Raw genomic sequence first — 25,293 nt, 5'->3', positions numbered from 1 at the left:
TCCATTGCACTGATTTCTGCTCTGATCTTCATAATTTCCTCTCTTGTATGAGCTTTGGATTTGTTATGCTCTTCTCTTTCTAGCAGCTTGAGGTTCTCCATTAGGTTATTTATCTGACTTTTCTCTGTTTTCCTAATATGGGCATTCACTGCTATGAATTTCCCACTTAGAATGGCCTTCATTGTGTCCCATAGATTCCTGTATGTTGTAGTGGCATTTTCATTTACTTTTTGAAACTGTTTAATTTCTTTTTAAATTTCCTGTTACCCATTGGTTGTTCAAGATGTTATTCAGTTTCCATATGTTTGTGGGGTTTTTGCGGTTTCTTATGTCATTAATCTCTAATTTTATTGCAGTATGGTCTGATAATATACAGGGGGTAGCTTCAATTCTTTTACATTTACTTAGACATGTCCTATGAGCTAGCATGTGGTCTATTCTGGAGAATGACCCGTGTGCAGCTGAAAAGAATGTGTATTCTGATTTTGTGAGGTGGAACACTCTGTAAACATCTATTAAGTCCATTTGTTCAATAGCTTGGTTCAGTTCTAGAATTTCCTTGTTAATCTTTTGTTTAGATGATCTGTCTATTTGTGATAGTGGGGTATTGAGGTCCCCCACTACAATTTTGTTAATGTTTATTTGGTTTTTCATGTCCATTAATATTTGTTTTGTATAGTTGGGGATTTTCATATTTGGTCCATACATATTTAGGATTGTCATCTCTTCCTCTTGGATTGTTCCCTTCAAAAGGATGTAGTGACCATCTTTGTCTCTCTTAATTAGTTTTGGCCTGAAATCTACTTTGTCTGCAAATAAGATTGCTACCCCTGCTTTTTCCTGAGTTCCTGAGGCATGGGGAATTATTTTCCATTCTTTTACTTTTAGTCTATGAATTTCTTTTTGAGTTATTTGTGTCTCCTGTGTACAGCACATTATTGGATTTTGCTTCTTAATCCATTCTGCCAGTCTATTTCTTTTGATTCATGAATTGAGGCCATTAACATTGATGGTTATAATTGATAGATAATGACTCATCCTTGTCATGATGTTTTACTTTTGTTAGCTCTTTTTCCCCCCTTTCCCTTTAGTTTCTTCACTTGCCTGGTGGTTTCCCTCTGTTGGGCTTCGTGGAGTTGTGAGCGTCACTGATTTTTTTCTAGGATATTGTTTACAATTGCTTGTAGTGCTGGTTTGGTGTTCATGAAATTTCTCTGTGTTCTTTGTCATGAAAGTATCTAATTTCCCCATCAATTCTGAAAGATAATTTTGCAGGATACAACAGTCTAGGTTGGAAGTTGTTTTCTTTTAGGGCTTGAAATACTTCACTTCAGGCTTTCCTTGAATTGAGGGTTTGTGTTGAGAAGTCTGCTGTGAATCTGATGGGCTTTCCTTTGCAGGTGATTTGTTTCTTTTCTCTAACAGCCTGTAGAATTTTGTTCTTCTGTTGGGTTTCTGAATCTTGACTATTATATGCCTAGGTGTAGATTTTTTTTGAACATGACTAGTTGGAGTTCTATATGCCTTGCTTATCTGTATGTCCAATTCTCTACCTCTGTCTGAGAAGTTTTCTACTATTACTTCTGTGGACAGTTTTTTTTTTTATGTCAATTGTACTGTCTCCTGGTTTTTCCTGGACACCTATCAGTCTTATGTTATTCTTCTTTGCATCATCTAGCAGCTGCTGGATTGATTTCTCATGGTTCCTTTCTGTTTTTAAGAAATCTCTGTTTTCATGGTCCTTAACTGCAATCCTGTCTCCTATATATGATATTCTGTCTTCAGATTCCTGTAATCTGCTGTGAATAGTTTCAATGGAGTTTTTAATCTCCTGGATATCTGTTTGGATCTGTTTCATGGTTTCCATTTCTTTCTTATGCTGAGCATTCACGCCTTCTAGCATGTTTCTGAGCTCATCTATTTTTTTTATCTCTTCCTGTTCCAGAGCCTCTAATTATGTCTTTCACTCTGCTCACTATCTCTGTAGTTATATGGGAGATTATTTCCGTTTTGAATTTTTCTGGAGCCTCATTCATCTGTTTTGTTACTTCCTGTGCTATCAGTTCAGGGTGTCCAGGTGGTTGATTATTGGACTTTTCCACCTCATTTCTCCCAGAATTTGCCTTTTGTGGGGTGGAAGTCAGAGTTTGTGCCTTGCTTAAATGTTTTCACATTTTTGTTTTTGGTACTGTGCTTGGTTTAATTCCTGGGTTGATACTTCGAAATTGCTTATTGTAAGTATCTTTGTTGCTTGTAGGTAGAACCCTTATGGAATGATTGCTTCTCAGAGGTGTCTTCTGGATATAGCTGGTCTTTAGGTTTTGAGTCTCTAATGACTCTGAGGCTATCTCATTTTCATTATAGCAGGAAGGACAACTGATTAGATCAATCACAACACCTTAGCCCAAGTGATAAAATTAGCAACACCTTAGTATCAAGCACAACTTAGAAAATGACAGTCTGTCACCTTTAACTGTGTGAATTAAATCAAAATCGAGGACCAACCCAACATATGTTTATAGTGAATAAACTCTTGAATATAGCAAATTTACCCTTTGAGGTAGGGAGTTAGAAGGAGTTGGGAGGGAGAGATAGATAGGTAGAAGGATAGGGGAAGGTTAGCAGTGAGGCCAGAGGAAACAGAAAGATCACACAAACTCTAAGTAACTGTTGAAGACAAGAGAAAAAGACAGAATGAAAGAATAAAGTTGAGAACAGAACAACCTAACAGGAATAAGGAAGCTAGAAACTATATTTACTTTCCTTTAAAACTAATGACAGTCAAGAGAAGGAAAAAGAGAATAAAAGAAAAATAAAGAAAAAAGCCAAATTAGGGCCAGAACAGGAACAAAAAGGGAGATGAAAAACACTGAGAGAGGGGGGGAGGAGGGAGAGGGAAAACAGAAAAGAAGAGAAAAAGAGTAGAAAAATAAAAAAATTAAAATTAAAAATAAGAGCAAAAAATTCTGAAAATACCAAATAAAAAGTAAAAATGAAGGGCCTCCTTCAGGGTATGTCTCTGCTGTCACAATAGACAATGTGGGCAGCCCTATGCAGCTATAAGTCAATGAGTCTCAGCAATCCAGTGGCAGACCTGTGAATTTCAGGCAGATTTCTGGCTACAAGTTCCAAGTTGAGCTTCATGTCCTCCTGCAGGGTTGCCCTCTGCAAGGTTCTACTGCACGTTCCAGCTGCCTTTCACCTGAGGATAGTCCAGGTTCTGATAGAAGTAGATGATCCCTCCAACTTTCCAAGTACAGTGGTCTGGTGTGCCTTCATTGCAGAGATTCTCTTCACTTTTTCAGTGGGCTTCAGTTTTCATCAAGGAGCCTGCAAGAGGCCCTCTTTCTGTTGTTCACTTCTGCTCTATTTTCTGGAGCTCAGGACAATGGCCTTTATGACCCCCTGTGCCTCTGTAGTGTGGAAGCAGGTAGTGGCACAGCCAGGAGGCCAGAGGTGTGGGGGGTGGTGGGGGGTGTGGGACACAAGGACACTGCAGGTTGCTGGTTGCTGGGGGGGCGGGGTAAGGAAGGTGTGGAGCAGGACTCCATGTGGCCAACTGAGGTCCTCACCACTCACTGTCTGCTGGATGGTCACTGGTGGGCAGGGCACAGGTTGGATGGAGTGGGGCTCCATGTGGCCAAGGTCCTATCGGCCTGCCTGGCTAAGCTGGTGGCTGGGGAGCAGGGCAAGGGTGAGATGGAGCAGGGCTCCATGCATCCAGCCAAGGTCCTCACAGTTCAACAGATCCATTTACCATTTTTAAATACCAGTACATTTTAAAAATGGAAGGTACAATGTTAATTGTACTTCATGTAGTCATTTCATTTATTAGTTCTTTATAAAGATAAAGTCATAATATTAAATTTATGTGAAGAGCTTTTTACCTGGCAATAAAATTACATAATCCCAGTTTTTAGTGTTTTGGAGTTCTAAATGAATGTAGAAATACAGCTCTATTCTGAATTTGCTCTCTACCATTGTATTTAGACTGCTTTCACTGAGGTTATTGTGACATTCATATTGCTAATTTCTTTGGAAACCTCCAGATCTGATCTCATTTAACTTTTTGGCAACATTCAATACCTCCTCCTGCTGATTAAAATACTTTCTTAATATTAATAACTAACATTTACCACATATAATGCCAACAACTTGATCCATATTTTAATACTCAAATTATCAACTTCATTTATAGACAAGGAAACAGGCTCAAGTACATTGAGTTGCTTGATTAATAGACTGTAACTGGGAATTCAAACTCTGGGTGTCTGATTCTAAGATGGCATTCTTAATCAGCATGCCATCCTGCCCACTCCTCATTCGTTTTCTACTCATTCTTCTCTCCCCCTCTTCCTTCTTCATATTCAGTTTTTCCTTCTCTAAAGGAGTATTAGCTTCATGTGCATCTTACTTGGTGAAATTATAGATTATATACTCAAAAATAGCCATATATTGAATCTGTTTTTTATTACTGTAACAAAACACCAGAGGCAGCCTACTTTATAAAGAAAAGAGGTTTATATAGCTCACAGATTTTGAAGCTGAAAGGTCAAACTGCATTATGTAGGTTCAGGTGAGGGCCTCCCCTTAGCTGCACTACCTGATGGAAAATGGCAGTGGTGGGAATACATGGAGAGGAAAGATCATATCATCTGAACAAGAAGCCAAATAGCAATTCAGGGGTCAGATTCATTCTTATGAGAAAATTTGATCTGGCAAAAATTCGCTCCAGGAGACCAACATTCCCTTCCAAGAGCAGAACCCCCAATGACTTGATGACCTCCTACTTGTTCTCATTTTCTTAAAGTTTTCACTATCTCCCAAATGTCTGTCCTGGGGACCAAGCCTAATACTTGAAATTTTAGGGAGGTAGCAACTCTTTAGTCATGATTGCATACTAATGTCACCTGGGAATTATTTTAAAAGCAGAGATCTGGGGCTGTTATGGTTTGGATCTTAAATATTCCCCAAAAGCTTATGTGTTGAAAGCTTGCTGCCCAGTAGAGTGGTGCTCAGCAGTGGGGTCATTGGAAGCTGATTGGATGAAGGTACTGACTTCATGAATGGGTTAAACCATTAATGGATTCCTAACTTGATGGGCTGCTGAGAGGTGGTAGAAATGTTAGGTGGCAGAGACCGATTGGATTAAGTAGGTCATAGGGGTGTACCCTGAAGGCAGTATTTTGTCACAGCATGTTGCTCTTTCTTTATGCTTCCTGGTTGCCATTAGGTGAGCCACTCTGCTCTGCCATGTGCTCCCCACCATGATGTTCTGTCTCACTACAGACCCAGAAACAACAGAACCAAGTGACTATGATCTGAAACTTTTGACACTGTGAGCCAAAATAAAGCTTTCCTCCTTTAGCCTGATTTTCTCAGCTATTTTTCACAGTGACTGAAAGCTTACTAACCAGAAAGAGATTCCTATCAATGAACTGAAACCCTCAGTGATGGGGCTTGCCTGGACCTCTGTGGCTTTAGAAGCTCTCCAGATCCCAGCATTCTGAAAGATGAGACAAGAGGATTGCAAGTTTGAGCCCAGGCTTGGTAACTTAGTCACTTAGTGATACCCTGTCTCAAAATGAAAAAAAAAATTAATGAAAGGCTGGGGACATAACTCAGTGCAGATGCCCTGTGTTTAATTCCCAGTTCCAGGAAAAAATATCTCTAGGCAATGATATTGTTGGAAAGCATTGAGAGAGAATAACAGAGAATCTAAAATAGTAGTTCCCAAACAAATTTGTAGAATTACCTGGGGAGCATTGTAACACAGGGCAGGGGGTGTGTGGAGCTGGTAATTTTTGAGGAACCCACAGGTAACTCTAAGAAACAATGAGGTTCAGAAACAACTTACAGTTTTCCTCTCAAGTATCCATTACTTGGAGAAAGCTGTGGTATAAATATCCCTTGTTAATTAACATAGCCAACATTGTAAACAACAAAGTAAAATTTTGAAATGAAATTGGAGAAAATTATTTTCAACCTCCATCCAAAGTCTCTTCAGGGTCTCCATGACTGACACCTGCTTTCTTTTTCTGCACTGATCACTACTTTTCTCCTAAAGCCTTTTGTGGAAGCATGTCCAGAGCTCCATTCCTTCCTTCCTTTAACCCATGCGCTGTTTCTTTCATCAGGAATTTCCTATTCTGTTACTTTGAAGGTGTGATGGGGTTCAGGAAATGCAACCCCACAATATTTTAAGCTGAGAGAAAACCACAAAAGCAGGAAGATTTCTGTGATCTTGCTCCCTGAAGCAGGTCATGAGGTTCTTATGAAAGCTTTACATAACATGGGATCCTGGAACACTGAAGGACGTGGGTAAGCCTGAATCTTTTCATGCTAGGTTTGATGTAGAGTGGACAGCTAAAGAGAAACATAATAGGATAAAAGAATGTGGTCTAAAGGTAATAAACTGGAGGAAATGTAAAATGCCTTTTTGTTCAGTTTTTCTTCCATATCCCTTCATTTTTAGAGATAAGCATGTTCTTTTCTTCTGGAATAGAGACAATAGCTCTCTCATTAAAGTAAAGAATAGATGAACATTTTATTACATAATAAAATATATCTCTCCAATACAACAAATCATCATCATGCTTAATTTGGAAACACAATTTAGAAACAAAATAAGCATGCCCACTGACACAGCTATTCTATATATTTAGCCTTCTATTGGTGGTAGTAATCAATGCAATTAAACACAAGAATTAAATGTTTAGATATTGGAGAGGAAGAGGTAAGCATAGTTTTCCCATATACAAGATGATGTTATTTTAGTTGAAAACATAAAGAAAATCTACTGGGAAAATGTCCCGGCCCGTGGGTAAGTCAACGGAGACCCTAGAGGGGGAGCGAGGATGAGAGGGGACAGGGGACACGAGAGATGGAGACAAGACAGGTTTCTGATCAAGTCTCGTTTATTGCAGAAGCTGTTACAACATATATACCGTAGGGCTAGAGGGGAGGAGCAAGAGGAGGGTACTGGGGCTACTTCCTTGTTGCCGGGTAGATTTGCAGCAGGCCCGGATATGTCTGTAAAAGGCACTCAAGAGTTCTAGCGGGGGGGCAAGGCCCCCCACAGGAAAATTCTTGCAAATAATAAAATTTAGTGTGCTTTTCTCTTGATAATGTGTCTTTTGCTGTAGGGATCCCACCTAAGAGTCTAAATTGGATAGAAAAAAATATTTCTCCTCCCCTAAGAAGGACTGTTTGTCCTCCTATTACTGAGATTTTTCTGCATCCAGGAAGTCTGCACCGTGGGGTGAGGGTGAGATGGTACAGACAGGCAGTTCCTCTTACCCTGCTTTCTGTCATTGCCTTGTCACATGGCACTGAATTGCTCTCCCGCCAGGCTGTTTATTCTTGAGAACAGGGAGATGTGTTTTCCATCTTGGCATTCTTAGGATCTTGCAAAGTTCCTGGCAGCTGAAGCTGTTCCGTAAATGTTTGCTTATTGCATGTTAAGATGAACTGACATATGCTGATAGAAGTAATTCTTTTATAATAAAATGAGCAACTTGGGGGCAAATATTGACATGTATCTAACAATTATATAATTGCACAAATAAAATGTTACTTATTTAAGGAAATACACATAAAAATCAAACCTGGGGAAATAGACAAAAGTCACCATAGTTCCAGAAATAACTACTGTTGTAATTTGTCTATTTCTTCCCTTTTATGCAGATGGTATACATAATTAAATTTATTTTCTACACTATTATATCCTATGTCCATTTCCTGCTTTTCTGAAAGATGAATCTAATGTTGTAGAGAAGCCTTGGCCCTGCCAAATTTCCTGCCCCTCTTTAAGCCCCAAAAGTCCGAGGTCCCTTCCTTATCACCTGTAGCTTTGCCAAACTCTCCCAGGTCCAGGCTTGTCCAATTTTTGCATTGATTTCAGTTCCAACGAGATTAATTGATTCTGTACTTGAAAGAAATCACTAAATGTAGTATCATGGAGAATATAAAAGTAAGAAAAACACAGATGTTTTTCATCAGTTGTTTGTTAGCAGAAAGCACAGAATAAAAGACAAAAGAAGGTAACTACTAGGGTCTTGTGCAAAAGAAACAGAGAAAGAGGGATAGTAGTACAGGTGAGGGAAAGGTGAACCCGAGGTGAGCCTTCAGGGCTGCTATGAGTCTGACGGGTGGGCAGCATACCCCAGAAAGGAAACAGGGAGACCAAGATGAGCATCAGCAGTAAGAAGAGACCTTCAAGCTCACCTCAGTTGAGAATTAAAGGTGCAGATTCCTCTACCACTTGCATTAAGGAAGGTTGTGCTAGCAACAGGAATCTGTCATTTTTATAAGCTCCCTGGGTGATGCTCATCCAGTTGACCCACAGTGGAACCTTAGAAAGATTAGAATGTGAGCAGTTAATAGCCTTGAGATTCTATCACAAGGCTGTAGATTATGGGATAGGGGACAGATATTTTGGGATGATAGTACAGAAGGCAAATGACAACCTAAGCAATCAGTACCAAATTTCAGAGGCAACAGGGAACCACCAAAGGTTTTCGAGTAGACAGATCCTCTGAGCTGTTATTTAGAAAGAATGGAATTTAGGGCTAGTTCCTCATCTTTGGTATCCATCAGAGGACAAATTAAGCTTTTGAAAATACTAAGACCTGAGTCTTCCACCTGGAAGATGGAATCAGTTGATCAAGGTAGACCCAAGACCACCACATTTTAAAGAAATTCCTTGGCAATCTGCATGCAGACTAAAAAGGTACAGAGGCAGTGTGTTCCAGGGCCAGAGTCTCATGAGGTTCAACTAAGAATTCTGTGAGAACTTTCCTGCCATTGTGGGGTTTGTATTTCCCACAATGAGGCAGAAATCATTTTTCAGTTTCATACCTGAGGGAGCCTCACAGGGATGACTCTTCTCTGGCAGAGTTCCCCTAACTAAATCCCTTGAGTTTTGGGAAAATAAACTGAGAAATGAGAGACTGCCAACAAATCTGGACCTTCTGAAAATCACCACCTGTCACATGTACACTCCCTACTCTTGGGTGACCTCATATATAATGCTGCTGATCCAAGCAAAACTCAAGAAATGGAAACAGTGAAAAAAATTCTCAATAGCAGTGTTAATCAGAGATAATTAGGACTCATCTTTCATAAGTCACTGTCCTAGAGTATTTGCTTAGTGTTTTATATACCAAAAGATATTATAAATTTTATAGCATCTCTGTGAAGAAGCATTTATATAAAAGTATAACTAATACATGAATTTTTTAAAAAATAGATGAGCGTGACACCATTTTATGTTTAAATTATGGAAGTAAGCTTCTCAGGCTGTATCATTTCATGAAAAGGTTTTAATCTGGTAAATAGTAGGCATTGTTTACTCAAATGCAACAATTCATATAATTTTATACATTCTACAAACTGAGAGGTAGATATGATTACTCTCTCTACCTTTTTCTTTTTTTACATTTGAAAACTGAGGCTCTGTTGGATAAGTTACAAAGACAATACTTAAATGTGTGTTTGAATCTGTGATATGCAGTTATTGGGAGATCTTGGTAAAATTTTAGCTTTAACATCAAATTAGTGTGGAAGATAGGATAAGACACCTCCTCTCAGCTTTAATTTTCATTATCTACAAAAGGGTTAGATTTGATCTCTAAAGTCTCTGTGAAGTTTACAAACAAAAGTCTACCAACTGGACTTTCACTTTTGCCTACTTTCTAAAAGAAATACAAATGTTATTAAATCAATTTACTTCAATGCTCAAAATTTCCCAAGGTGTGAATCATTGTTCAATCATTTATATTATATTCAAGATTATAGCATAAATTATATTTTCACACTTATTATGGAGAAATTCTGATATTTTTCTTTACTTAAAAAAATGAACCATTGTGTTCCAAATTAAAAAGAAAATGGGCACGCCCATCAGCAGCCCATGGAGCCGAGCAGGCAGAGTGCCCAGGACTGACTGAGCCCAGCTCTGTCCGGCTGGCTACGCCTACTTGCGACCAGGAGATGGTAAGGATCCCCTGGGCCCACCCACCTGCCAACCCATGGAGCTGCACGGGTGCCTGCAACAACAGAGCCCCTCTCCACCCCCCACTGCCTCTGGCCTCTTGAAGTGCAGCTACTTGGTTCCACACTACAGAGGCACAGGGGGACATAAAGGCCATTGTCTTGAGCTGCAGAAGTGAAGAAGAAAGAGAGGGCCTCTCTCAGGCTGCCTGATGATAACTGAAGCCCACTGGAAAAGTGAAGAGAATCTCTGCAGTAAAGGCACACCCCACCACCATACTTGGTAAGTTGGAGGGATCATCACCTCCCATCAGAACCTAGACTATCTTCAGGGGAAGGGTGGTTGGAACCTGCAGTAGAATCCTGCACAGTTCAACTATGTAGGAGGACAGGGAACTCAACTTGGGACTTGCAGCCAAAAATCTGTCTGAATCTCACGAGTCTGTGACTGGCTTACTGAGACTCATTACTTATAACTGCACACTGCTGCCCACATTGTCTATTGTGACAGCAGAGACATACCCTGAAGGAGGCCCTTCATTTTTATCTTTTATTTGTTACTTTCAAAATTACCACAATTTTTTTGCTCTTATTTTTAATTTTTTCCCTTCTTTTTCTACTCCTTTAAAATTTTTAGTTTTCTCTTTTTTCTTTCTCTCCCCCCCCCCCACTCCTTGCTGTCCCACATTGTACTTTATCTCCCTTTTTGTTCCTTTTTGGCCCTCATTTGTATTTCTTTGTTTTTCATTTCTTCCCTCTCCTTCTCTCACCTGTGTCCTCTGGCCTCATTGCTAACCTTCCCCTATCCTTCTAGCTATCTATCCCTCCCTGCCCAACTCCTTCTAACTCCCCATTCTGAAGGGTAAAGTTGCTATATTGAAGAGTTTATTCACTATAAACATATGTTGGGTTGGTTCTTGATTTTTATCTAATTCACAGAGTTAAAGATGATAGATTAATAACTACCACAAATTGTCATTTTCTAAGAGGAATTTGATGCTGTTGTGTTGCTAATTGTATCACTTGGGCTAAGGTGTTGTGATTGATCTAATCAGTTGTCCTTCCTGCTATAATGAAAATGAGATAGCCTCAGAGCCATTAGAGACTCAAAACCTAAACACCAGCTATATCTGGAAGACATCTCTGAGAAGCAATCATTCCATAAGGGTTCTAAATACATCAACAAAGATACTTACAATAAGCAACTCCAAAGTATCAACCCAGGAATTAAACCACAGATAGCACCAAAAACAAAAATGAGAAGACATTTAAGTAAGGCACAAACTCAGACTTTCACCCCAAAAAGTCAAATTCTGAGAGAAATGAGGTGGAAAAGTCCAATAATCAACCACCTGGACACCCTGAACTGATAGCACAGGAAGTAACAAAACAGATGAATGAGGTTCCAGAAAAATTCAAAACAGAAATAATCTCCCAGATAACTACAGAGATAGTGAGCAGAGTGAAAGACATGATTAGAGGCTCTAGAACAGAAACAGATTTAAAGAAATAGATGAGCTCAGAAACATGCTAGAAGCCATGAATGCCCAACATAAGAAAGAAATGGAATCCATGAAACAGATATTCAGGAGATTAAAAACTCCACTGAAAGCATGCAGAGCAGATTAAGGGAATCTGAAGACAGAATATCATACGTAGAAGACAGGATTGTGGTGAAGGACCATGAAAACAGACATTTCTTAAAAATAGTAAGGGACCACAAGAAATCAATCCAGCAGCTGCTAGATGATGCAAAGAAGAATAACATAAGCCTGACAGGAGTCCATGAAAAAGCAAGAGACAGTACAATTGACATAAAAAACTGTTCACAGAAGCAATAGTAGAAAACTTCCCAGACAGAGGTAGAAAATTGGACATACAGATAAGCGAGGCATATAGAACTCCAACTAGTCATGATCAAAAAAATCTACACCTAGACATGTAATAGTCAAGATCCAGAAACCCAACAGAAGAACAAAATTCTACAGGCTGTTAGAGAAAAGAAACAAATCACCTACAAAGGAAAGCCCATCAGATTCACAGCAGACTTCTCAACACAAACCCTCAATTCAAGGAAAATCCGAAGTGAAGTATTTAAAGCCCTAAAAGAAAATAACTTCCAACCTAGACTGTTGTATCCTGCAAAATTATCTTTCAAAATTAATGGGGAAATTACATACTTCCACAACAAAGAACACCAGAGAAATTTCATGAACACCAAACCAGCACTCCAAACAATTCTAAGCAATATCCTAGAAAAATAAAATGAAGGTCAGAACTGCATGAGACTCAATAGAGGGAAACCATGAGGCAAGGTAAGACACTAAGGGGAAACAGGGAAAAAACTAAGAACTAAAAGAGCCAACAAAAGTAAAAATCATGAAAAGGATGAGTCAATATCCATCAATTATAACTATCAATGTTAGTGGCCTCAATTCACCAATCAAAAGAAATAGACTGGCAGACTGGATTAAGAAGGAAAATCCAGCAATATGCTGTATACAAGAAACACACCTAACTCAAAAGGAAATGCGTAGGCTGAAAGTAAAGGGATGGAAAACAGTCCTCCATGCAACAGGTACCCATAAAAAAGCAGGGGTAGCAATCTTATTTGCAAAGTAGATTTCAAACCAAAAGTAATTGAGAGAGACAATGATGGACAATATATCCTTGTGAAGGGAACAATCCAAGAGGTGACAATCCTAAATATGTATGCACCAAATATGAATGCCCCCAACTATACAAAACAAATATTATTGGACATGAAAAACCAAATAAGCACTAGTACAATTTTAGTGGGGGACCTCAATACCCCACTATCACAAATAGACAGATCAACTAGACAAAAAATTAACAATAAAAGTGTAGAACTGAACCAAGCTATTGAGCAAATGGATTTAATAGATGTTTACAGAGCCTTCTTTCCCATAAAATTGGAATACACATTCTTTTCAGCTGCACACGGGTCATTCTCCAAAGTAGACCACATGCTATCTCATAGGACATGTCTAAGTAAATGTAAAAGAATTGAAGTTACCCCCTGTATATTATCAGACTATAGTGCAATAAAATTGGAAATCAATAACTTAAGAAACCTCAAAACCCCCACAAACACATGGAAATTGAATGACACCCTCCTGAACAACCAACGGGTCACAGAAGAAATTAATGAAGAAATTAGAAAGTTTCTACAAGTAAATGATAATTCAAGTACAACATACAGGAATCTATGAGACACAATGAAAACATTTCTAAGTGGGAAATACATAGCAGTGAATGCCCATATTTGGAAAATAGAGAGAACTCAGTTAAATAACCTAATGCAGAACCTCAAGCTTCTAGAAAAAGAAGAGCATAAGAAATCCAAAGCTCTTACAAGAAAGGAAATTATAAAGATCAGAGAAGAAATCAATGCAATGGAGACTAAGACGACAATAGAAAAAATTAATGAAGCAAAGAGTTGGTTTTTCAAAAAATAAATAATATCGATAAACCTTTTGCCAACCTTATCAAAACAAGGAAAGAAAAGGCTCAAATCCATGTAATTAACATATGTAAATCAATATATGCAATACACTGTATTAACAGAGTCAGGGACAAAAACCATAGAATCATCTCAGTAGATGCAGAAAAGGCAATGGACAACATCCAACACCCATTCATGATAAAAACGCTTCAGAAAATTGGAATAGAAGGTGTTTATCTCAATCTGATTAAGGCTATCTATGAAAAACCAACAGCCAACATTATACTAAATGGTCAAAAACTGAAAACTTTCATGGTAAAATCAGGAACAAGACAAGGTTGCCCACTATCACCACTCCTGTTCAATATAGTTCTGAAACCATTAGCCTCAGCAATTAGAAAAGAGAAAGAAATAAAAGGAATAGAGATAGGAAAGGAAGAAGTTAAACTGTTATTATTTGCTGATGATATGATACTTTACATAAAAGACCCAAAGAACTTGGTCCAAAGTCTTCTAGACCTAATTGACAGATTCAGTAGAGTAGCTGGATATAAGGTCAACATTCAAAGAGCAATAGCCTTTTTATATACAAATAGCAGATTCATTGAGAGAGAAATTAGGGAAACAATTCCTTTTACAATAGCATGTAAAAAATGAAATATCTAGGAATCAACCTAACAAATGAACCAAAAGACCTCTACACTGAAAACTGCAGCACTTTGAAAAAGGAGATTAAGGGGGATATACGAAAATGGAAAGACATCCCTTGTTCCTGGGTAGGAAGAACCAATATAGTGAAAATGACCATACTTCCAAAACTGCTATATAGATTTAATGCAATGCTGATTGAAATTCTACCAATATACTTCACAGAACTGGAGAAAAAAAATCCAAAAATTCATTTGGAACCAGAAAAGACCTAGAATAGCAAAAGCAATTCTAGGCAACAGAGACATGGCAGGGGGTATCCCAATCCCCAACCTGCAACTATACTACAAAGCTATTGTGATAAAAACAGCATGGTACTGGCAAAGAAGTAGACCTGAGGATAGCTGGAATAGATTAGAAGATGCAGAAACAACTTCAAACATACTCAGCCACCTCATCTTTGACAAAGGAGCCAACCACCCTCATTGGAGGAAAGATAGACTATTTAATAAATGGTGTTAGAAAAACTGGATTTCAACCTGCCAAAGACTGAAACTAGACCCATACCTATCACCATGCACTAAACTAAGATTGAAGTGGATTAAAGGTCTAAATATTAAAACAGGAACACTAAACTTGCTGGAAGATAAGTTAGGTAGAACTCTTGAAGACATTGGCATAGGAAAAGACTATGATCAAAACCTCAGTAGCACGGGAACTAGCACAGAGAATCGACAGCTGGATCCCATCTTATTAAAAAGCTCCTGCACTGCAAGAGAAACCACCAACAGAGCTAAGAGACAACCTACAATTTGGGAAAAAAATTTTAGCAGCTGTATTTTAGACAAAGGACTACTATCTAGAATATATAAAGAATTGAAAAAAATCAGACCCTCCAAATTCAAAGACCCAATTCAAAAATGGGCATCTGAAATGAACAGACATTTCTCAGACAAAGAAGTAAAAGCAACCAATACACATATGAAAAAATGTTCAACATCACTGGTCACTCGAGAGATGCAGGTGAAAACAACACTGAGATTCCACCTCACCCCAGAAAGACTGGCTGCTATCAAGAAATAAAGCAATAACAAATGCTGGCAGTGGTGTAGGGAGAAAGGAATCCTTCTCCATTGTTGGTGGGAGTGCAGACTGGTGCAACCACTGTGGAAATCAGTATAGGGATATCTCGAAGAACTAGGGCTAGAGGTTCCATTTGGCCCAGTATCCTCCTGCTGGGTATCTTCCCCAAAGAATGAAAAGCATCATACCACAGTGATATATGTGCACCCATGTTCATAGCGGCACAGTTTGTAATAGCTAAAGCTTGGAAGCAGCCCAAGTGCCCATCAATTGGAAACTGGATAAAGAAAAATGTGCTTTTTTTTTTTTTTTAAATAAAAAGGAGTACTACTCAGCCATAAAGAACTAGAAACTAGAGTCATTTATAGCTAAATGGATGCATATTAAGTGAAAATATAGGATACACATGTGTAAATACCAAGTAGCTTCCCTAGTGTGAGAAACTGAAAGTGTAAATAAGGATTAAAATGATTAAAATGAATAATTGATAATTTGAAATAGAAAAAGGTCCCAAGGTGTAGGGGTGGTGGGAGGGGAAGGGGAAAGGAAAGAAGGGAAAGGAAAACTTATGAGAAAAGAAAAAAAATGGAAAGGAAATCTATGTAAATAGGGAAGGGTTGGGGGGTAAGGGGTGCACAGGTAATGAGTTAAAAAAAAATAAGAACTAAGATACATCATGTACAGGTACAAGCTCCGAATGATAAATGTAAACATATTGTATACCTAAAATGTACCAGTGAAAGAATTTTAAAAATTAAAAAAATAAATAATTAAAAAGAAAACACCGCAGGACCGGGTATTTAGCTCAGTGGTTCCACTGCCTGCCTCGCATGTACAAAGTCCTGAGTTTGATCCCAGGTACCAAAAAGCAAAACAAAACAAAACATAACAACCCTGGAAACAAAACAACAAAAAGTCACAGTTTAAAAAAATTTTAAACAAGCCCAGTTAATTTTAAGTGCTTTCAAAATTTTCAGTTCTTTGTCCTATCATGTTCAGAATTATTTTAAATTTTGGCATACACAGAGATTTATTTCTTTTTGCTTTCATTCTAAGTTTATTAGATCATAATAAAGTTTTTAAGAGTAGAGACTTTGCCATGTAAAACCTCTTAAATGAGAACATAACAGAAAACTTCTCAAATCTTGGGAAAGGAGGTATAGGAAGCACTTATAACACCAAACAGGCACAACCAGAAAAGCACCTTCACACAACACATTAGAGTTAAAATGACAAGAGTAAAGAACAAGGAAAGAATATTGATTCCTTCAAGTGGGAAACAGCAAGTCACTTACAGAGGTAAGACTATCTAACTTCAGAGTTCTCTGCAGAAACCCTAAAGGTCAGCAGGGGATAGAATGATGTATTTCAAGCCCTGAAAGAAAGTAACTGCTAACTCAGAGTACCATATCCAGCAAACTGTCCTATATAATTTAAAGAAAAATAAAGACCTTCCAAGATAAACATAAACTAAAGAAGTTCATTATCCAAAAGAGCCTTGAAGAAGTTATTTCATCCAATTCTACAAGAAGATGAGGAAAACTAGGAGGCCATCAAGAATTAGGAAAGCATCAAACATCAGAAAAACAACAAAATTGACAGGAATTAGTATGTAGTTTTCTATAATAACTCTGAATATAAATGGTCTTTATTTTCTAATTAGAATGGACAGATTGGGAGATTGGATTTAAAAAACAAGACCCAACAATTTGCTGGTTACTTGAAACACAACTTACTAGCAAAGACATACACAGATTGAAAGTGAATGGATGGAAAACAACATTCCATGCAAATGGAACTCAAAACAAGCAGGAGTACTTATAGTTCTATCTGACAAATCAGATTTCAAAGCAAAATTAGTCAAATGAAAGAAAGACCAGTACATATTGATGAAGGGAAAAGTCCACCAAGAATTCCTAGCAGTTGTAAATATCTTTGCACTAAATACTCCCACACTCAATTTCATAAAGTAACCACCACTCAACATAAAGGGACATGCATAGCCCCAATACAATAATAGTGAGTGACTTTAACATCTTACTTTCTTTTTAATTTTGGTACTGGGGCTCAAACTCGGGACGTTGTGCTTGTGAGGCAGGCGCCAGAACCACTGAGCTAAATCCCCAGCACAACACTGGGGGACTCTCACTAAAACATACTTCATCCAAATAAAAATCTAGCAAAGAAACATCATAGTGAAACTATGCCATAGATGAAGTGAACTTTACAGACATCTATATAACATTATATAACATTTCATTCAACAACTGGAGAATACAACTTTTTTTTTTTTTTAGGACTTCATTGAATGTTCTCAAAAACAGATTGTATTTTAGGTCATAAGGAAAGTCTTAACACATACAAAGAAATTGAAATAATTTTTGCATCTTATCAGGTCACAATGGAATGAAACTACAAGTCAATCAACATCAAGGGAAACTAAACAAACACGGAGACTGAACAATTTACTTTTGAATGATCCGTGTGTAATTGAAGAAATTAAGAAGGAAACTTAAAAGTACCCACAATCAAAAATTGAAATAGAACATACCTGAAGCTCTGAAATGCAGCAAAGGCCATATAAGAAGAGTTTATAGCTATGAATTTCTCCAGTAAAAATATCAAAGCTCTAATAATTTTACTTACTATAAAAGGGATTATGTTGAAATCACCCATTACATTGGCAAATTTGTTCAAATCCCTCCCTTTGTATACATTTGAAGATAACTTACTTATGTAGAAGTTTAGAATGTTTATAATTTTCTAATTAGTTGGACTTTTCATGCTTATGAAATGCTTCTTTCTTTCTTTAATGACATCCTAATGATATTTTTCTGTAGTTTGGCCGCTCTCTCAGCTCTTTTGAGTTAGTAATTGCCTTACACACACAGAGATGCACAGAAAGAAATTTTATACACAGACACGCGCATATCATTTGTGTTTATGGCCAACCTTTCTTTGTTCTTTAATGTTAGGTGTGTTTCTAGTAAAAGAAACATAACTTTAGGTACATGTATTTCACTAGAACTATTTCAGATCATGTTTTAAATAGAAATTCTTAAGTTTCTCAATTTTTTCACAAAACCTTCAAATCATGCACAAAGTTCTTGTCTGAAACTTTTCCTTGGTGTCTCCTTATTGTTCTTTAGTCTGAGCAATCCATTTTTATTGAACAATGCCCTGCTGATGTACTCTTGTTTATTATCAGCATTGTCCTTAAAGGGACTACACTTGGACATTATTTAACACATATGAAAATATATCTATGTGATAGATTTCTGTAAATACTCAAAAGGTCTACCTACTATTTTTGTAATTTTGAAACATATTGCCAAATTGTCCTCTAAAAGATAAGACCAACTGAACTCATAAAAACAATGTCTGAGAATGTTTATAGACTCAAAATGAGACCACATTGTCAAACTTTTAGAGATTACCAAGGTTAGTTTAAAATGTAGTATTAAATCTCATTTGTTATGATCAATATTAGGAATTTTAATAAATTTAAGGAATATCTATAGTAGCTTTTCTGTTAACTGTTCATATTTTTGCCTGTTTTTATTCTATTGAAATATTGGTCTTTCAGTATTCATTATGAGCACTTTATGGGTTAGATTAGTCTTGTCTATGAAATGCAAACAATTAGCCCCACTTCGTTATTTATTTTTACTTTATTCTCATGTTATAAGTTATTTATTTTCCCATATAGAAATTTCATTTTTATGTAACAAAATATAACACCTTTCTTTTGCTTTTAAATTACAAGCTCTTCTAGATTTGTAAAGGAATTTTCTTTTTTCTTAATACATCTGTGGTATCACTTTTCTTTTGTTTTTAGGTACTCGGGATTGAGCCCAGGGTTTTGCACTGAACTATATCCCAAACCCTTTTTAAAATTTTTTATTTTGAGACAGGGGCTCTGAAGCCCTTCAGTCACCCAGGCTGGGCTGGAACTTGTATTCTTCCCGCCTCATCAACCCAGAGTTCTGGGATGCAGGTGTGGACTACCACACCCAGCTGTGAGTTCACCTTTTATATGTGTCTTTGATGTATTGAAATTTTTTTCTGATGAGCAGTATGAGATGTGGTTCCACCTTTTTATATTAATATTTAGGTGGCTATTTACTTGTTTCAACAAAATTTGTTAGCCGTATGTAATTTCTATACTACTTTGCAATTATCATTTTTATCATACTGTTTCCATGTATATTTAGGTCTATTTCTGGTCTTTATACTGTGGGTCTGTCTCTGTTTCATGCAGTAAGGCCATATTGTTTTATTATTGAGGAATTATCATACAGATTAATGTATGGTAGTTCTGGCTTCCCTTTCAATAAGTTCACATTTTTTCTGGCAATATGCATACAGACTTTTTCCATGTAAAACTTATGGTTGACTTGCACCCCACCCCGCCCACCATTTTATATATTTTAAGATTTATTACATTCATAATTTAGGAAGAATTTACATAGTTATGATGCTCAGTCACGCTAGCTAAAACAGCAGTTATTTCTGTTCAAGATATCATTGGTGTCTCTCAGGAATGTTGTTTTACTCACACTATAATTGCATATATCTTGTGAAGATTATTTCTGAGAAATTATTTTTTCACTGCTATTCTAAATGTTTTTTACATTGTATTTTTCAAATTTGTTTTATTTGGGATATGAAAACATATATATGTACATGTATATATATATATATATATATATATATAATACGTATATTTAGTGAGATATCATGAAATAATACACATGTTTTATGGCCATCTCACTAAATTTTATTACTTGCAAGAATTTTTCCAGTGTCTTTTCTTGGTGTTTTCAACTAAAATAACATCATCTTGCGTGTAGGAAAGTGTTTACTGCCTCCTCTCCAATATCTAAACATTTAATTCTTGTGTTTGATTGCGTTGGTTACTACCACCAACAGAACGCTAAATATGTAGAATAGCAGTGACAGTAGGCATCCTTATTGTGTTTCTTTTTTTTTAAAATTCTTTCATTGGTACAGTTTAGGTATACAATACGTTTACATTTATCATTGAGTGCTTGTACCTGTACATGATGGATCTTAGTTCTTATTTTTTCCCCATTACCTGTGTGCCCTTCACCCCCTCCACCCTTCCCTATTTACAGAGATTTCATTTCCATTTTTTTTCTTTTCTCATAATTTTTCCTTTCCCTTCTTTCCTTTCCCCTTCCCCTCCCACCACCCCTACACCTTGGGACCTTTTCCTATTTCAAATTATCAATTATTCATTTTAATCATTTTAGTCCTTATTTACACTTTCAGTTTCTCACACTAGAGAAACTATTTGGTATTTACACATGTGTGTCCTATTTATTTCACTTAAGAGTATGGCCTCAATATGCATTCATTTAGCTACAAATGTCTCTAGTTTCTCGTTCTTTATGACTCAGTAGTACTCCATTTTATAAAAAAACCACATCTTCTTTATCCAGTTTCCAGTTGATGGGCACTTGGGCTCTTTCCAAGGTTTAGCTATTACAAACTGTGCCTCTAAGGGCCAGGGATTTAGCTCAGTGGTTCCAGCGCCTGCTGCACAAGCGCATGGTCCTGAGTTTGATCCCCGGTATGAAAAACAAAACAAAACAAACTGTGCCGCTATAAACATGGCTTATTGTGTTTCTAAATCGTTTTTCCAAATTAAGCATAACGATTATTTGTTGGATTGGAGAGATATATTTCACTATGCAAGAAAATTTTCATCTATTCTTTAACTGAATATCTTCATCAAGCATTGGAGAAACATGTCAAATAACATTTTAGTATCCATAGAAATATTCAGAGAAATTTTTTCTTAGATTCAATGACATGGTGAATTTACAGTAATAGTTACTGATTTTGGATGATTCTTGGATTACTAAAATAAACCTAACATGTATATTCGCTTAATTTCTTGCTCGATGCTTGCTGGTATTTTATTTGGAATTTTTATATTAATTGAACATTCATTTTAATTGGAAACATTGTAGGTTTTGAATTCAATTTTGTAAGCACATTTTCAAAAGCATTTGAAGTTTTTCTCCTCTAATATATATTCAGAAAGAATACAAAAACTGCAGGAATGGCTCAGTGGTTGAGCAAATGTTTGGCATGTGTGATTTTGTGGAATCCCTAGCACACACATGTATGGACACACACGCACACACAACTAGTACAGCAAATGCTAACTCTATATACTTGTTATTTTTTTCTGTGAAATCAGGCTAGGTCTTTTTTTCGGGCACAGTTATTTTACTAGTTTTTCTATTGATGCCCTGGAAGCTGGTCTGCTTAATTTCCGTCCACATTTCACAAGTGTTAATAAGCTATGTGATATTTTCAGTTTGCATTTTTATTTATACCCAAACCAGAAAGTATTGCAATTCTACTTTCCTGGCCTTGAAAGAAGCAAACTCATCAATAAAATTTTCATATTTTACTTCTTGGCTTATCTCATTTCAGCAACGTGAATTGACGTACTTGACAAAAACTCTTGACCAAGTGAAGATATTAAATCATTTTAAATTAACTTTATATTGCTGATTCTTTTCATTTAAAATTTCAATGCTTTGTTCCTTTTCTCTTTCTTTTCTAAAATTTATTTTTATTAGTGTCTGAATTTTACAAAATTTTGGTTTTAGCATGGTGTTTTATACATGCATGGAACATATTTTGATCATACTCATTCCTTGTTACCCTCTCTTCTTCCTCCTTATTCTCACTTGTTCTTACTCTAGTGTAATATTAGGCTACCTTCTACTTTTATGCCACCTTTTTTTTAGATTGTGTAGCTTACTTTCCGTAACAAGATGATCTCCAGTTTTAAGTTTTAGCCATTTTCCTGCGAATGACATAATTTTGTTCTCTGAGGATATATACATATATAAATATGTATATGTATATATATAAATATGTATATATATATGTATGTATACTATTTCCTTTATTCATTCATACATTGATGGGCACTCAGGTTGAGTCTATATGTTAACTATTTTGAATTGTGTTGCAATAAACTCAAATATTCAGGTATCCCTATAACATGCTGACTTTAATACCTTTGAGCATGTACTGAACAGTGGTAGTTTTATTTGTAGTTATTTGAGGAACCTCCATGATGATATCCATAGTGACTGTACTAATTCATGTTCCCACCAGCAGTGTATAAGGGCTCCGTTTTCTCTGTATCCTTACCAGCATTTATTGCTCTTTGTATTCAGGATGATATCCATTCTGCCTGGGGTAAGATGGAATTCCAATGAAGTTTTGATTTTTTCTAGTAGCTAATGATGTTGAATATTTTTCATGTATTTATTAAGCATTTATATTTCTTCTTTTCAGAAGTACATATTTAATTTGTTTTCCCATTTGTTGACTGGGTAATTGGGGGGAGTAAAGTTTTTGAGTTCTTTTTATATTCTAGATATTAATCTCCATCAGAAGGGTAGGTCCAAAGATTTTATCCCATTCTGTAGCCTGTTTCTTCACTCTATTGTTGCTTTTGCTATACAAACACTTTTAAATTTGATGTAATCCCATTTGCAGAGTCTTGCCTTTATTTCCTATATTATGGAGTCCTATTCAGGAAGTCTACCTGTGCATATATATGGCTTCAATGTGCTTTCTTGTAGCAGTATCAAGTTTCAAGTCTCGTGACTAGGTTTCTGATTCATTTTGAATTGATTTTTATGCATAGTTAGAGGTAAGGATCTAGTTTTAACTACATATGGATATTCAATTTCCCAGCACCATTCATCAGAGATTGTCTCTTTTCCAATGTACTATATATTTTTGGCTCCTTTATACAGAATCATGTGGCTATAGTTGCATGGGTTTTTCTCTGTCATATATTTTGTTCCATTGTTATATGTGTCTATTTTTATGGCAATACAAGGCTGCTTTCATTACTGTGTCTTTGTAGTATTACTTTGAAGTTGGGTATTTTTATGCCTCTAGCCTTACCTTTTTGTTCATGATTTCTTTGGCTATTCTGCATCATTTGTGTTTCCATATGAATTTTAGGATATTTTTTCTAATTCTGTGAAGACTGTCATTGGAATTTCATTGGGAATGCATTGAAATCTGAATATATCTTTCAGCAATGTGGACACTTTAACTGTGTCCATTCCACTGATCCACAAACATGGCAAGTCTGCCCATCTTTTAGTGTCCTCTTCAATTTCTCTCTTCACTGTTCTGTAATTTTTACTATAAAAGTCTTTCACCTCTTTGGTTATGTTGACCCCTAGGTATTTTTTTAAACCTATTATGCATAGAATTATTTTCCTGATTTCTTGTTCAGTTAGTTCTTTATTAGTGTATAGCAAAGCTATTGAATTTTTAATGCTGCTTTTGTTTCCTGTTACTTTGATGATTTTGTTTATCAGCACTGGAATACTTTTGGTGGAACCATTGGGGTCCTCTAATATAGGATCATATCATCTGCAAATAAGGATAATTTGACTTTTTCCTTTCCTGTTAGTATCCCTTTTTTTTTCTTTCTATTGCACAACTGGTGTGGTTAAACTTTCAAGTAATATATCATATAGGAATGGCTAGAGAGAAACCTTTATACCATTCATGATTTTAGAGGTAATACTTTCAGCTATTCCCCAGTCAATGAGTTTGTCATATATAGCCTTAATTATATAGAGATATGATCCTTCTATATGTAGTGTATATGGCTTTTACTATGAAATAGTATTAAAAATTTCAAAGCCTTTTCTGTATCAAATGAGATGATCATCTGATTTTTATCTAGACTCTATTTTTGTAGTATATTACATTTATTGATTTGGATATGTTCAACCCTTCTTGCATCCCTGAACTTAAATCTATTTGATCATTGTGTCTATATCTTTATTGTGTTGTTGAATTTATTCAACATTTAAAAGCATTACATTAAGGATTTTTGCCTCTATGTGCATCAAGGATATTAATTTACAGCTTTCTTTGGTGTGTGTGTCCTTGTCCAATTTTGGTATCAATGTAACATTGGCTGGAATTTCAAGTGTCATGTCCATTTCTGTTTCTTGATATAGTTTGAGGAGCATTGGTGTTAGTTCTTCTTTAAAGGTTTGGTAAAAAGCATCAGTGCACCTTTCTTTATTACTGCTTCAAACTCATTGCTTGTTATTGATTGTTTAGGTTTTATATTGGTCAGGTTTCTCATTGTTGGGCCAAGATACCTGGTACCTGCAACTTAAAGGAGAAATTGTTGTATTTGGTTTTCAGTGTCAGCAGGTTCAGCCATTGTTTGTTACCTACAAGGTAGGAACATTATGGCAGAGGGGCTGGCAGAGGAATACTTCTCACCTCATGGCGGCCGGAAGCAGAAAAAAGGATAAGTGCTAGGGAGAGATATCCCCTCCAGACTAGGTCCCCAGTGAGTCCCAGCTCCCACAGCAAGTTCAGCCATGAACATCAGCAGATTAATCCACCAATGAGTATAGCACCCCCGTAATGCACTCACCCAGCTCTTTCAGAACCAGCCCCCTCAGAAAGCTTCACATGACTGGTCTTGCTCCTCACCACAGAGAGTGGTAGTGCCAGCCGTGGTACCCTCACAGCCAGAGGTCCTTGCTGCTTAAACTTCTTTATGGGGAGGAGGTCAGCATCTGGCCCACCTCTTCTCCATTGCAACTCCTCTGGCTGCCTCACACCTGGTCACTGTGGCAAGGGTGTTTTCAGGGACCCTGAAATGTGGTTGCTCTGCAACTTCTGATCTCCAGAGTGGTTAAGTCTCAAACAATAAGCCCCTCTCAAAATACCACTTGAAGATGTGGAGAGAGATGCAGCAGAGTTAGCCTGTTACAGTTAGCCTACAGTTAGCCTGTCTTGGGAGAGGAGTTGCTTGTTTAGCTGCTTTTCCTGTGGTGGTGCTGCTGGTCCATCATTTATTACTGGGGTTGCTGGCCCTCATCCAGGCCAACCTTGTGCCTGTGGAGTTTGGGACCCTTCCCCGGCAGGGTGCCAGCAATGTTGTACAGACTGTCTCATGTTTTAATCTATTGTACTTTGTTTCTTTCTCTGTGAATTTTATCTTTCCTGTCACTTTTATCTTGATTCTCTCTTTCCTCACTAAGTAGCTCTTT

Source organism: Heterocephalus glaber, unplaced genomic scaffold (assembly GCF_053883595.1).
Source record: "Heterocephalus glaber isolate CG9 unplaced genomic scaffold, H.glaber_assembly_v1.0 deba00001550, whole genome shotgun sequence".
Taxonomy (NCBI): domain Eukaryota; kingdom Metazoa; phylum Chordata; class Mammalia; order Rodentia; family Bathyergidae; genus Heterocephalus; species Heterocephalus glaber.
This window is presented reverse-complemented; position numbering follows the sequence as displayed.